Source organism: Ambystoma mexicanum, chromosome 8, assembly GCF_040938575.1.
Source record: "Ambystoma mexicanum isolate Mex_15411 chromosome 8, UKY_AmexF1_1, whole genome shotgun sequence".
Lineage (NCBI taxonomy): Eukaryota > Metazoa > Chordata > Amphibia > Caudata > Ambystomatidae > Ambystoma > Ambystoma mexicanum.
The window spans coordinates 126,573,602-126,586,050 of record NC_090929.1 but is presented as its reverse complement, the minus strand read 5'-3'; positions in this window follow the sequence as shown (position 1 = coordinate 126,586,050).

The window sequence follows — 12,449 nt, the reverse complement described above, 5'->3', positions numbered from 1 at the left end:
ACGATCAAGGCAAACTTGTGTGTACCACTTTTCGCAAGCCCACAGACCGCAATACGTTGCTACATTTCCAAAGCGATCACCCCAAACATATCAAAGAAAATGTATTGTATGGGCAATTTCTAAGACTTCGCAGAAACTGTACTTCCTTAGATAACTTCTACCACGATGCCAGTCTCTTAAGTGATAGACTAAGATAACGTGGCTACCCCAAAAAACTGGTGGCAAGATCACTAAAAAGAGCCCGTTTTACATGCCACGACTCCCCTCTTACACCCAAAACACAGGATATAGAGAACAATGAAATCACATGTGCCATAACTCATGGCCAACGTGCGTTTCAGATTAAAAAAATCACCTACAAATACTGGCCTATAGTCAGACTTTGTCTACCAGACCAAGAAAAACCCAGATTTGCATTTAAGAGGGGATGCAATTTGAGAGAACACCTGGTACATTCCATGTACAACAAAAAAAAAAAACCCAGACAAATATCTGGAATCTTCGACCACTCAAAGGGCATTATCCGTGCGGAACTTGCTCGGTATGCCAATTTACTACTAAATTACAACAATTCCAGATCGGAACAAAAACATGGACACTCAAGGATGTTTCAAATTGCAAAACAAACCAAGTAGTTTACTGCATAGAATGCCCATGTCATTTACGCTACATCGGTCAGACCATGCGGAACGTTGGCATACGGATATCTGAGCACCGGTCAAGAATCCGCTGTAAAAATATGACATCTCCACTAGTACTGCACTATATGGAGAAAAAACACACTACTCACGACATCAAATGGTGGGTTATAGAACGGGTACGCAGTGGACCCAACATTCAGGGCCGTCTGTTAGACCTGGAATGCAGATGGATACACAGAATGGATTCTGTGGCCCACGGCCTCAATGAACAACAACTTTTTCCACAAAGATAATAGATTGGTGTAGAGCATCCAATTGCTCCCTTTCAAAAAACAAATAAACACAACTAGTCAACAACACCCCTTCCCCTTTTTCTAGAGACTTACGAAGATTTCACAACTACAAGCCCTCCAGCGGCATCATTTATACCCGGAAGGCTACCAATAATGGGGAAAATGTAATGTGTTTGTTCATGGAACACATTACACTTTCTAAGGCGGGTCCATTCCACGCCAGACCGCCAATTTACAACAATGTTAGAACCCATTACACAGCCAGAACCCGCCGGTGCAGAACATCCTGGTCTCCCGTTTACTTCCTTGAGCAGATGTAGTTTCACGCACTCTAACTCAGGCACCTGAAAACTAAGACAGATACAGAGGCACAACATGATGCACAACTTTTCCTGTATACATATTGCGCTCTCCACTCCATTTTTTGTGACTCGACACCTTTAGCAGTACGAACTGCAGATCACGTGACTACATGAAACACACCCCTCAGGGCAGAGTTTGATCGCGCGACTTTCACACTGCACGCAATAGCAGCCGCACGCACACTCTTTTCCAGTCCTTACATTACCTCTGCATTGCCTCCTTTACAATGTTTGTGGACCTTTGTCCAACCTAACTTTTTACACTCTGCAGAGCACGGAGGCACAGACTACAATGGGCCTCATTACACGGAAGGCGGTAAGGGTTTACCGGTACCGGTAAGGGCACCGGTACCGGTAAACCCTTACCGCCTTACTACGAGGTCCCTTTGCGGGTCCTCCCTTAACGCCTGGTTTTTACAGGCGTTAAGTACGGGACCCGCAAAGGGATCTTCGTGCTAATTACGGTACCGCAGTTTGCGGTACTGTAATTAGCACCTTCACCATTAACATGGAGCCCTATGGGGCTGACTGGCAATGGTGAAGGGGCAATGGTGGATGGCGGAATTAGCGCCCCCACACACCTTGGAATATGGCGCTAATTCCGCCATCCACCAAGGCGGACCCGGTAAGGTACCGGCGGCAGCCATGGCGCTGATAGCGCCATGGCTTACCGCCTTCCATGTAATGAGGCCCAATGACTTCCGCATTGCACACAACACAGCGAATCGGGATTCTGAATGTTTCAGCATTCCGATTGGCTGTTAGACTCACACACCCCCCTCCACCTCCTGCCCTCGCCCACATTCATTACAGCAGCTCCACAGATACGGAACGCACGACTTTCGGCAGTAGGCTGACAGCACAGATTTAATTCTGCACACGGCGAAGAAGAAACTCAGGTAACTTTAAACATAAATTATCACACGACCTCCCTGTAGGAGGGGTTTCTGTACGTTGCAGATTCCGTACAAGAGAGTTACTTAGCCTCACACAGACATACAAACTGCCAGTCCTTTAAAATATATTTGGCATTTCTTCTTTTTTCTGTAGCCCTTCCTGTTACAATACCGCATGACGAAGGATTCAGAATGAACCTCGCCACTTTTGGTTTTGCAATAGAGAGGAGCGCACGGATTCCCCCATAAACTTCCATACCCAGGTACCATGCTTTATTCATTCATTTTCTACAGATAACATTCAATGCAAATCCGTAACAGGCGCAGTTTCCAGCAGCTCCAAGCCACTCATATATCCCAGCCTTATTTGTATCTCTGTTATTTTCCGTTCCATTAACAGAGTTTCATCACTAACCTCTGGAGCGTGATCAGCACACTTCAAACCAGGGGGGTCGACATTGTTTCCCCTCCCCTCCCGTCAAGCACAGCAACCAGTCCTGTATCCTGCTAGGCCCAGCCAGGAGAGCCTGCATGACCAAGAGAGTGTCCACAAGGCGTCTGTGGTGAGACATTTATTCTATACGCCCACCACAGCCAATTATAGATAGGGGTTCATATGTATTTTACTCTGTCTCTTATATCAGGTCCTTCCCCTTACTTTTTAGCATTTATCAATAGGCAACTATTTCCCTTCAGGTTCTGATTTATTCACCCTTTTTACTAATTTACCCTGAAAAGTCCAGCAGGGAAACACCACTGCACCAAGAGAACAACTGACCTATGTTTTTCTCTTGGTCTCTCCACTACAGGGTTCACTCAATTGCCCTGAAGAAGGTGGCTTCCACGTCCCTCTAATTTGGTCACAAGATGGACGCCATGGCCGCCGAAACGTCATTTTTTTCAAGCAAGGGGGATTTATGAACCAACTTATTGTGGTTAAGTGAGACAATACTGCATGTTGATTGTTTCTCACTTATGTGGAACTCCCACCAATACACCCCTGCGACGTTGGCACATAACAAGTTGGGATCATCTTGTCCCAATAGAACTTACCAGAATAGACATTCAAACTTTGGGAATTAGATAGAACCCACTCAATTAGACAGTTCCAAGATTACTGGAACCACCTAGGAATTCTTTTCCACACTAATATTCCTAAGAAAACAAGCTGTTGTTTAACATAGATATGTGTTATATGACTTGCATATTTTAAACACTTCCTTGCTTTTTTCTTGTTGTATGTTCAGTTTTTGAATTTCTCTCTACCAACACCATGTTTAAGTTGCATTATTGTGTTTTTGTTTTTTTGAAAACATTATGATTTGTTTTTGTTTGTAATCAATGAAGAAATGCTTTGTACATATTTGTAAGCATACGTTTTCAATACAAGCTAATTAGTCTCACAGCCCCTCATGTGTATGCGCGTTTTCCTTCTGGACATTTTCTTTCGGGTTAATTTTTCTAAGATATATTCTATTAGTAAAACCAGCTAAGGTTCCTTGACATTTCAAATCAGTCTTGCTTTATTCATAGACAAACAATCAAGATGAACCTTTCTGAGTAGCAGTACTACTTTCTTTGTATCTCTCCTCTAATATTCTGGACAGTCGTCTTATATTATAAGAGTTTATTGCTTGACCCCAAAAAGGTATGAATGATTTTGCTATATCCTCTACGATCAAACCTCCTTCCTTATTCTGCCGTGGTCTTGACCTGGCCAATTTTGCTATGTCTGCTGTTCTTGAAAGGAATACCCCAGGGAATAGGAATCCTAAGTAACAAGTACCTCCCCAGTTTCTAGGTAACCAGGGATACGCTTTTTCTCCACATATAAAATAAACAGGATCTCCTACATAAACTGGCTCTACCTCCTTATCAAGGAATGCTATGTTCATGCATCTAGTAAATGTTCACACCGAATAGGCACCCTTCTTTCTCAAACAAAAGGGGACAGAACGTGGACTATAATTTACTGTATAGGAGGGGGGCACTGCATCTTTATTTCCTTCTGGGTTCACATGAAACGTGATCACAGATGATTTATAGGGCACAGACAATCTATCTTGTGGCATCATTACTGGTGTAATCAATCATGCTTTGTGGAATATGGAGCAACCTACTGGTTTCATAATGATTTCTTTGAATTCATTCATATTTGTTCGGTCTAGTTGACCAGATTCGCTTTCGTTCCATTTCCCATAATATAATGCACTAAAAGAAGCATAACATGCAGAACTCAATGTCAGGGGTCTGCACATACCATCCAATTTCTTTACCACCATGCTGCGGCACAGACCCAACATTTATTTTTTCTTAATATCGAGTGTGTCATATTCATTATTAGCAGTAACGTGTTATTTCCATAACCTTCCCTGTGTCTTTCTTCCATTGGGGACAAGCTGTAAGTGATCACATGAACCGGGCTTTCAGTAGTGGAAATGTTTCTAACAGGCAAAAGCACTTCTAATGGGTGTATTTCTTCCAAGTACCATAATACTAATACTGTCATAATTGGGGCTAATATAATCATTATGCACATTATTATCGTTAAGATCAGCATACAATTTTTCTGACAATTTCCTTTTTGTAACTTTTCGTGTGCTTTGTTTAACTCGTTATCAGCAGTGGTGCAAGAGGAGGCAAAAACTGGTTCTGGCATTCTTCTCTCTCGATTCTTCTTCTTCAGCAATATTCGTCGTGAGTATCTCTTCTCGCTGCACTTGTTTGAATGTCAATACGTTCGGTAATTGTCCTCAGTCTATTCAGCCAGTTCTTAGCAGCCTGGATTGCTTATATGTTGGGCAAGATCTCTGTGCACTTGCGCATTGCTCAAAGAATTCCAGAGCAGTTATCAAATGCCTTCGTACCATGTGCGCCACGTTTGTTTGCATGGGTTCAGGACACATGGATTTTATGTTAGCATCGAGGAGCCTCGTTCTTGGGCTGTCCGATTTGCACAACCCTCACGCCGCTCTCCTCTAGGCCTCTGGTTCCTATTTCATCTGTGATAGGAAACAGAGGTAACGAAGATCAAAAGAAATGAAGATTTGATCACTCCTTCTTCTGGTTCCGCAGATTATACCGCCTTGCTCCTGGTATTGTGTGATCGATGAATAGTGCGGGTGCACTTCCAGACTCAAGCTTGGAGTCAGCTTGTGGCGCAATGACAGATGATGGCGGGCGACCAAGTGATGATGCAAATTTAGTTTCAGGCTGTGGCGCAACAATAGATGGTGGGCGCCAAAGCGGTACACGTTTTGTGTCAGTCAGCTGTGATGCAAATTCTGTTGGACAATGTTGGGGCATTCTTTGCCCTTCCTCTTTTACAGCAATCTTTTCAGGCTTTGTTTGAGGATCAGGCAAATTTTGTGGCAAAGAACTGGCAACCGTCTCTTTCGTTTCTGGGACCGCTGTCTCTTTCTGGTCATCTTGATCAGGCAGTTTTTCAGATGGTGACGGGACCTTCTTAGCGTGCGTCGCGTGAATCCACGCTTTCCTCCCATCCACACGAATTGCCGTTTGCGTTGTTAGGAGGATCAAATAGGGTCCATGCCACCTGGGTGCAAGCAATGTTTTCCTCTCAAAGTTCTTGATGAGAACTCAATCCCCGGGTTCCAATGCATGTCCCAGACCAGTGTACCTTATTGGTAATGCCTTCTGCACCTGCTGATGAATCAAACGCAATTTTTGTATTAACGGATTACAATAAATGCTCAGCAAAGTTTATTCGAGTTTCCTCAACCATTTTGGCTGCGGTGCACACCAAACATTCGCCGGTCTCCCCATCACGATTTCATAAGGGGAGAGCCCAGTTCTTGCCTGCACAGATGTACGCATGCACAGTAACTCTATTGGTAATGCGTCTACCCAGCTTAACTTGTTTCCTGCGCATATTTTGCTTATTTTGGACTTCAAGATGCCGTTGTGGCGTTCAATAAGACTGGCACTCATGGGGTCTCTAGAACAATGAAAACGCTTCTCAATCTGGAGACCAGTGCAAATCTGTAATATTACTGCGCCCACAAAATGCAGACCGTTGTCTGACCATATGACACGGGGCAGACCAAAACTGGAGAATCACTACTTCAACATTACTTTTGCAGTGCTCACGGCGGTACAGTCTTTTAGTGGATATGCTTCCACCAATTTACTGAATGCACATATAACTACTAGGACATACTTCAAGTTTGGCATATCTTTATCTCTATGAAATCAAAATGGATTACCTCAAAAGGCATAGAGGGAGGGCCAAAACTGCCTGTTGGAGTCACTGTTCCCTTCCCCACATTGTGTTGTAGGCACATGATATAGTTCTGAATCACCCTTTCGGCGTTCTTTTTTATGTGCGTGATCTCCCATACTGTGGCTGGATGCTGGACTATCTTTTCAGCACAGATATGAGTAGGGATGTGGGCCATCGTGACCATTGCAGTTACATAGGAATTGGGCAACATCCAGTTTCTACTCTTCTTGTCCATCCAACATCCCTCTAGATCTATTTCAGCAGAGCCCTCAGCCCACTCTTGTATTTCATCTGCAGTGGCTTCTGCCTGCATTTCTTTGACAATAGCAATTACATTTTCTATCATGCAGGGCACTTCCTCTGACTGTACTGTTAACAATTTGGTATTCAAGTCAGTGGCCGTTTGCTTCGCAATTCTGTCTGCAAATGCGTTTCCCTCTCCCACTTTACATGTTACTTTTTTATGCGCCTCGCAATTCACTATTGCTAGGTGCTTCGGACACGTAAGTGCAGACAGCAATCGTACAATCAAAGGGCCATGTTGGATCCTGGCCCCATGTGATGTCAGGAACCCTCTCTCAGCCCAGAGTCGGCCAAAGTTATGAACCACGCCAAAGGCCTATTGGCTGTCAGTATATATGTTTACACTCATATTCTCAGAAATCTCACAGGCTCTGGTCAAGGCTATTATCTCCGCCGCTTGTGCAGAGTTGTAGGGGATTCTTTTACTCTCTACAATGCTCTTTAACGTGGTGATAGCGTAGGCAGCAGTTGATGTGCCATCAGGTAGTTTAAAACAGGAGCCGTCACAAAACAATTCTCTGTCGGGCTCTTTTTGTGGGGTATCTCTTAAATCAATTCTCCCCTTCGTTTCTTCCTCAGTAACCATTAAGCAATCATGGGGAGGTGTATCATTCTCGCCGAGTTCTTTCGTGGGCATTAATTCTGCAGGATTCAAAGTGCTACAGATTCAGAGCGCTACACCTCATAATTTGGATGTGTGGTGCAAAAAGGACAATTTCATATCTAGTCACTCTAGCAGAGGTGAGGTGTTGCGTCTGCGTTCTATTTAGTAGACCATCTATGGCATGTGGCACCATCAAAATTAAGGTGTGCCCCAATACCATTCCTTCAGTTTGTTTCACTGACGCAGCAGCCGCTGCAACAGCTCACAAACATCTTGGTAGTGCGCGTGCTACAGGGTCCAGCGCGGAAGAAAAATAGCCGCATGGCCTATTTCTTCCACCTTGTTCCTGTGTCAAAACGGACAACGCACAACCTTCACTCTCATGAAAAAACTATCTGAATTTCTTTTCATAATTTGGTGTGCCCAAAAGTGGAGCAGAACACAATGCAGTTTTGAGCAGATCAAATGCTCTCTGACATTCTTCATTCCACTGCAAAGGCACTACAACATACTTCTTTGTCAACTCCACCATTGGCTTCACAATCAATGCAAAGTTTACAATCCACTGCCGTCAATAAGAAGCCATGCCTATTATGGCTCTGACTCCTTTCTGTGTCTTTGGAATATTCATACCAGAAATGCTCTCTATTCTTTCTGGCGTCAGTCTTCTCCCTTCTCTCGAAAGTAGGTAACCCAAATAAATCACCTCCTTTCGACAATATTGGAATTTCTTTAAGCTTGCTTTATGGCCATGTGCTGCTAAATGGATCAATAACAACACTGTACTCCTTTTACAAATTTCCTCTGTGTCTGCTGCAATCAATAAATCATCTATATACTGTAACAATACGCAACCTGCAGGTAATTCTAGAATATCTAGTTGTTCTTTCAATGCTCTGCTGTAAGTACTCAGACTCTCTGTGTAGCCTTGTGGAATGCGTGTGAATGTGATTGATCGTCCTCCTAGTGTGAAGGTGAACAAATATCTACTTTCCTTGTGTACTGGAATGCTGAAGAACGCCTTCTTCAAGTCAATAACACTAAAGTACTCAGCCGAGGCAGGTATCATTGTCAAAATTGTGGTAACATCTGGAACCAATGGGAACTGAGGATCTACCACTTTGTTCAGTGCATGCAGATCAATTATGAAATGATACAGTACCTCATTACCTCCTTTCTTATACTGGAAGGATGGGACTGTTACAAGTACTGCCTGTAATCTCTTCAATCACTCCCAATCTTACCAAATCAGAAACAATACTTTTCAATCCTTTCTCTCCTTCTGCTGAGATTTTGTACTGTGGTATACGCGGTAACGTTACTCCTTCTTTCAAAGCAATTTTTACTGGTTCTATCTTCAAACATCCCACATCATTGTCATTCATTGCCCATATACAAGTTGGCACCTCACTCAACTCTCCTGGCAAAGGTTTGGACACAAATTCAGATACCGGTACATTTTGTGGTGATATAGTCAAAAATACTCCATCTGGTGTACAGTGGATAACTGCACTCAGTTTTTTCAATAGAGTAAACCCCAAAAGGTTCTCCCCACAATTCTCTGTTAAAAGAAATGGACAATATTCAGTGAATGGGCCTAATGTCAATGCTACTGGTTGGGACACGGGATTTATTACTGGGGTGCCTCCGAACCCTACTGAAATGTTTCTTTTCCCTGACAGTGGTATTTCTGGAACCAAGTGATGATCTATTGAGCACTTTTGTGCCCCCGTATCTACGAGAAAGCTATGCTCTCCATTCCTGACTTTCATTTCTACGTAGGGTCCTTTCTGATTCACGGGAATAGACACTGGTTCCGACCCCTGTCCTGGGCTTTCCTATTGGGAAACAACACATCATCCGATGTGTAATCGCTACTATTACTATAGTACGCACCCGATCGGGTATCAAAAATGTTCCCGCCCCGACCTCTATTTCCATTTTGCATGTTTTGATGGCTCTGATTCGGAGTAGAAGTTTGATTATGTGCTAGGTTCTGATTTTGGGTACCATTCCCTTGACCATTCTGGTGCTGCTGCACGCTCTTTCTATTTTGCCCACTAGTTCCTGGATGCCCCCTTTGCTGTCTTCTTTGGCCATACCCATTTCTATTCTGCAGATGTGGACATTGCGCTTGCCAGTCACCTGCCTCTCTGCAGTATGCACACTGATTCAATCCCAGAGGCCCTCCATACATGTTTAAATTACTTCTGCCTTGTGCACTTCCTCTTCCTCTGTTGTGTCCCGCCACTTGCTGGAGTAGCACTCTTGTTTTCAAATTCGCCCTATCCTTTACCTCTTTTTCTTTCTCTGTGTTCACTCTGTTCTCATAATATTGGGCCATATGTTGTACTTCACTCAACGTTTTGACTTGCCATGCCCTTTCCGAGGTCATTATTAAGTTTTGAATTGGAAGTATTAACCCTCTCACATATTTGTCAACCAATAGTCTTTTTCCCGCTTCTGTGCCTACATCCTGTCCACTGAAGTCTGTAAATACTTCCTCAAATCTGTTAAAATAATCTGTCGCTAACTCATCCTTGCCCTGAACACACGCAGTCAATTTGTCCCATTGAATTCTTTTCTCTGGCACAATTTCTTTCAATTTTTGTATTATCCGTGCTGGTAACGCCACCATATTTGGCCTCGGCTTTCCCCCCACCTCTTTTTCCCTATCCTCCTTTATTAAATTCGCCCATGTGGCACCGTAGGCTGTTTCATCATCCACTTTTCTTATTTGCTTCCATATGTTTGCTGGTAGGATTACTGGGAATATTAGATCTATGTCACTCATGGTGAGCACGGATGATTGCAGGCAGGATTCTACTTCTTTATAAAATCCTGAGGGATTCCTTCTTATATCGGGAATCGTCTGTTTTATGTTATTCACTTCCTGTCTGGAAAAGGGGACATGTACATATTGGGCAGTATAATGCGCTTCCTTTACTCGCGCTGGTTGATTGCCTACTGCGGGAATCTCTACCTTTGGTATATAAGTAGGGGGCACTTCTCTCATAGGAAATGCTGTACTCACTGTTCCTCCCCCTTCTCTCATATGCAATAATATTCCCAGGTCAAGTGATAAGGCTGTCTCTCCTGTTCCACATTCTAGTGCTCTCTTATATACTGCCATTATTTCAGGGGGACTGGCTTTCTTCTCATCTATATCTTTGTCTATCAGATGTTCAGCCATTATCTGCAGTGCTTTTCTTTTCATGGGCAAGGGTTATTCATCAAATATTTCATGGATCTCCATTGTGGGGATGCTTGGATCTGAAATCCATTTTAACGCCTCTCTTACAAATACTTTTAGTTTATCGCCTGTCTGTCTTGTCGACTGCAAATATCGCTGCTGTATGTAGGGCTCTATCGCTTCTGTCCTATCTCTCCTAATTTCTTTACTCCTATACCCTAGTGTGGCAAACATTTCAGCATATTCATCATCAAGTTCATTCTTAAGTTCAAAAAGTCGGTCTACATGTTCCCTTATCTCTTCCTCTCTCCCTCTACAGCGTGCTAATGTATTCAAATCCAACAATTGTAAAGGCAGTAGCTTTCCAATTAACTGTTTCCACCTCGACATTAAATATTCCCCCATGCATTCCAACACTACTTGTCTTTCGTTGCTCCTCCTGAAGTCATACATCGAAGCTAGCGCTGATGTTGCATCATTCCCATTTATATACATTTTGGCCTGTTCTTGCAACTCTCGCTTTCTCTCCTTGCTGTTCGCACTACAGGTCACTCTTGCACATCCACTTTGTCCGGCCCCTTCTTCTGTTTCAACGAATTCAAGTTTCATCACAGGAGGGGCAAATGGGACAGAGCAGCTGGAGGGGCTGAGCGATAGGTACTGATGCGGTCTTTTTAGTCTCTCCCCTTGGGCCTCGCTTTGTGTCAGTTAATATTTTATTTATTAATTCGTCTGATGAATGCAACTCTCGTTGTGGGTAAATCTTTCCTATGCTCAACTGGTCGCGTCTATTTGATTTCCTCAAACTATCATTCCACTCCTCCTCCTCCTTTTCTCTCACTCTCTCTGCTTTCGACTTATGCCTGTGTGCATGTTTCCCCCTACTTCTCCAACTAAGCATAGCTTCCCTTCTCCAGTCCCTAAGAATATCAAATGCTGCAGGGCGTGTTTTCTTTTTCATCAACACCTTTTCCAAATGATCTATTCTTGTCATTTCAAAACTCCCATTATTCGGCCACCGGAGATCTTCCTGTTTTCTGGTTTGCTTATGCCAAATCTCATAAAACATGATCGCTCCCACACCATATTTCACATACATATCATACGGCGGCGTTCCCACGGGTGGTGATACCCATTGTTATTGTTATTCATAACATATATATTCCATTCAATATGCATGTATTTAATAAATAGTTTCAGTAATGAAGAATGGAAGCACATTGTGGCAACAGATTGATAATTAGCAAAACCTGTTATCGTGAGTGGTGGTGACGGGGTGAATAAGAGGGCAGAACATATAACAATTGATAGTTACATTTAGGCATGACGAGATGTATAGTTACAGTTAAAGTAAAATTGAGACAGAGTAAGAGACAATGTACCAAGGGAGACAAAGGAAAAGGAGAGTTAATTAGTTGAGTCAAGGGCCAAAAGAATTTGGTATGACAGCCTAGTTGGAGAAATGTAGAAGAAGCAGAGTCTTACCCAATTGAGTTAAGGGGTGGACTTCAAAATGCTGTAAGCTGGTCCTCCCAGATAAGGGCGCCAGGGGGGCTGGAGAGCCGATCTGAAAGTAGATAGATAGGGTTCTCAGCAGGGATGGGACCCATGGACGAGTGGCCGATGTTAGATAGATATCAAGCGGGAGAGGTAAGGGTGCTAGGTTGTAGCAATTAGGCAGGAGGCCGGGGAGGGACGTCTATGAGGGGGCGTCTGATGGGAGGCTTACCGTTGGACGGGTCCAGCGAGTTCGTTGCGTGCAAGTGTTCTCGGAAATCTGTGTGCTATGGATCAGCCCTACTTTCGGGAATTTATAAGAGCATGGCGCGGATTGGTTGGTTCATCGAGCGGTGTGATTGGTCTAAGAAGGCTGTCCCACGGGTTGGGAACCTGTCATGGTTTACGTCACAGGGG